Consider the following 3988-nt stretch of genomic DNA (forward strand, 5'->3'; position numbering starts at 1 on the left):
CACCGCCGCCAACACGGACGGGCAGGCTGTGGGAGGTGGCGGCCGATGGCCTGGGCAGCGGCGGCCAGTGGACGTGCAGCAGCGGCGGTGGTAGCAAACAGCAGTGGCGACGATCAACGGCAAACGGCGACGATGGCCGGTGACGGCGACCGGCAACGAGGAGTGGCGGTGACTAGCGACGGCGAGCGGCGGCGACCTAGCGGTAGCGGAGCCCGGCTATGGCAACCAGCGGCAACCGACAACTGATGGCGACCGGCGACAATCGGCAACCAGCGGCAACCAGCGGCGATGACCGGCAGTGGTCGGCGGTGGCTCCTGGCGATCGGAGGTGGCCACGGCAAGAGAGATGAATAAAAGAAAACTAAAAAGAAAATTAGCTTATTTCTAAAAATTGTTCACGAGAACATAAACAATTTTTTTTTGCTCGTTTCTGCTTCAAATCTATTCATGGGCTAACTTTCTATTTTGGGAAATATAAAAACAACTTGACATTATCAAACGAGTTTTTGTTCTTTTTTTTGTTCCGGGGAACCAAAGAACAGAAATTTGTGAGAATGAGAAATGTTCTCATGCAGCACCTTAAAGGACTGGCATGAGGGCCAAGGATATTTAAAGGACCGGCACGAGGGCCAAGGAGATTTAAAGGACTGGCATGAGGAGTAAATACAAAGAAGATATGAAAACTATATATAAATTCCTATTATAAAATATCCATTGCATCTTGATATCTTCTTGAAAATTTTGGCGTAAATCATCATCAAATCTCTTGTTCCTGGCTCGTTGACCATGTTTTGACTTAACTGAACGTTATAGAAAATTCCTAGACAGTCGCATCCGCATCATAATATATTGATATCTAAAAACGCTTATTTTCATGAGAAAATCAATTTAACGATGAAGGTGTTAAGCTGTATTAAAGAATGAAACTCATAAATGTAAAAAAAGGAAATCCAAGAAATCCAATTCAAAGCCTCTAAGGTTACGTTTGGTTGTCTGAATTTTTAATAATGAAATAACTGAATAAAATAAAATATTCCGAGGTACTATCATTCACGTTGGTAGTTCGGGAACTTGAACCTCAAACGAAAATCGTATGCTCCCAGAGGAACTGGTCTGCTTGTCCCTCTGAATCTGAAAAGTGGATACAGTCACCATAAGCTTGAAAATAGTAATATTCTTGTGATGAATTTCGACACTAACTTATACCCAGTACAAGGCATTACATTTTCCAGTCTAAAAAGAAAGTACAAGGCATTAGACTCCGGAGAACATCGGATGAACAATGCGTTTTCCAACAATAGGTGTGTAAGAGAGATTTTGACGTGTTGCACAGATTGCAAAAATGTAACTGCCATTAAGCAAATCGGAGAAACTATCCAGCTTTTCAATATCCAACCTTGGTTTCTTCAATTATGACAGGGCTGGATTTTGAAGACCAGCTAGATAAGTGAGATTACACATCTCCAGCTCCCCGGAACATGTTATGCCCATCTTCATTTTGAGCACACATCCATGAAGCACGGGTATTTTTTTTTATAAAGGAGAGCTCTGATTCGGCATTTATCCTGAGCAATGAAGCATCCACTCGTTCGTTTTACTTTAAGGAGTTATTCCAGGCACAAGTGGAATAGGTGGCTTGGGCTTCTTTGTTTTCTCCACCAATATCTCTTGGGTTGTCAAGACTGTCCCTGCAATGGAGACTGCGCTTTGTAGTGCGCACCTTAAAACCTTGCATGGATCTATGACTCCAACACTGAGAAGATCTTCATATTTGCCCGTCATTGCATTGTAACCAATTTGCCAACCACATGTTCCGGTTTTCTCCACTACAGTATCGCCATCTGCTCCTGCATTAGTTGCAATGGCTTTTGCTGGAGCAAGGAGTGCCTGCAATTGCAATCGACAATTGACCAGTTATAAGAACAAAGACACCTCCAAAACAACAACAAAAATGCTAGAAACTATCCTACACGCAATGCATTCCACTTAGAATGCCCAAGCAATTATTGAAGACATAAGGCAGGTTATCATTCAAAAGAAAAGAAAGAACATAGTTTCCTCAAGCCCACAGGAGAGGTTGTTACACTGGTCAACTAAGAAAAGGTTGATGTAAAGAATTTGATGATCAGCAGACAGAATGCAAATCCACTCCAGAACCATTGTACACACACCCATATCAGGTAACGCCGGCTTCTGGCCTTGTCTATTTTGTCTCACATTTATTGATTTGGCAATGGCAGCTACTCCTGCCACTTTAAACTTTTATCTGACATGCAACACTACCATTCCCAAGTCTTGCTGAACATTAAATATTCAAAATGGGTTTTGTTTTAAAGGCACAAGGTTGTCTCAAGCTATTGATAATAAAGTATAGACTAGTCGATAGATCTGCCTGCGCATATTCTAATACAAATATATAGAGCACAATCAACTTAGCTGTATATCCTCAAAGCCGCCATTAACAATGCACAACAAGAGTGACGATTTGCCCGAGAACAAAGGCACCAGAGGAGGCTTGTTGGACCAAACTAGGTATGCATGAACAAAATTTGGTCAAGTGCCAACCACCTCAGTTTCCTTTAAACTACCTGCTGAAATTTAAATTACACACAAAACGATGCACACAAAGAGATGAAGCAAAAAGTAGAAATCATACTGTTGCTACGACGTCAGAACCAATCTGCTGCTCTTGATCTTCCATCTTGCTCTTTATCGCAGAAATATACTCAGAAAGATGTATATAAGCTGCACCACCACCAGGTACTATTCCCTCATCCATCGCAGCAAATGTTGCCTGCTTTGCATCCTCTATTCTAAGTTTACGGTCCTCAAGTTCCACCTCACTGTGCACTCCTACCTAAATTGAATGCACATTGCTTAATATAAAACAGAAACAACAGTGAATCACTTTCAGACTAGTAAGCAATACAGAATTATGAGTCTGATGAATATGTGCAATTCATTTATCTCGAGGACATTTGAGGGGATCTCAAATTCACAAGCTTGTACATCTTTAGTTCTTCAAACAAGTTGCTTAATTAGACTATATGTGAGTGGAAATTGCCTCCAAAAGAATGCAGGATCTTGCAAACCTTAATTATAGCAACTCCACCAGTGAGTTTGGCAATTCTTTCTGCAAGCTTTCGGGAATGGTATGTGCTGTCAGTTTCAGCTAAATCCTTCTTAATCTGTGAAATCCTTGCCTAGATTTCAGCTTTAGTAGAAGGATCAGCAACAATGATTGTTGAGTTACTGCTAATGATTACTTTTCTAGCAATGCCAAGCTGATCAGACGTCACACCATCAAGAGTTAGATCCAATTCTCCAGAGAGAAAATCAGCACCTGATGTTATTACAATGTCAATGGAACAGAAAAATAGCAGAAAATGCGCTCTAATGATGGAATACTCATACAGGTTGAATAAGAGTGCTTCTTTAAAGAATTTAAGACAGCATACAAACAAAGGTTGCTACGCTGTACAAGTTCACCTGTCAATAAAGCAATGTCCTGCAGGACACCTTTCTTTCCTTCACCAAATCCTGGACATTGCACGACAGCTACATTAAGCAAGCCTTGCATTTTGTTCACAACAAGTGTTTCCAGTACTTGCCTTGAGATATACTCAGCAATGATTAGCAAGGGGACACTTAATTGAGTTGCCTTCTCCAGCAAAGGAATCATTTCCTTGACATCTGAAATCTTCTGATCAGTTACGAGGACTTTGGCATTCTCAAACTCCACGAGACATCTGTCCTGGTTTGTAATGAAATGAGGTGACATATAGCCCTTATCAATCTGGCAGGAAAAAAAAGAAAAAAATCTGACTTAAGTGAAGAAATCATCAAAGGGGAATTTATTATTGAAAGTTGTGTATGCATTCAATAAGCTCAGGATCTATTGATGCGTCCAATTGGAAGACTTTATTTCTTTAGGAGACAGAGTTTAGAAGATAGAGGGCTTGCGAAGAAAGAGCATGAGAGATTAATA

General features: G+C 40.9%; 1 pseudogene; it reads right to left on the reverse strand.

The window, feature by feature from the left end:
• Positions 1–1069: 1069 nt before the first annotated feature.
• Positions 1070–3988, reverse strand: part of LOC120292915 — a 3258-nt pseudogene continuing 339 nt past the window's right edge.

This window comes from Eucalyptus grandis, chromosome 4 (genome assembly GCF_016545825.1).
Source record: "Eucalyptus grandis isolate ANBG69807.140 chromosome 4, ASM1654582v1, whole genome shotgun sequence".
Lineage (NCBI taxonomy): Eukaryota > Viridiplantae > Streptophyta > Magnoliopsida > Myrtales > Myrtaceae > Eucalyptus > Eucalyptus grandis.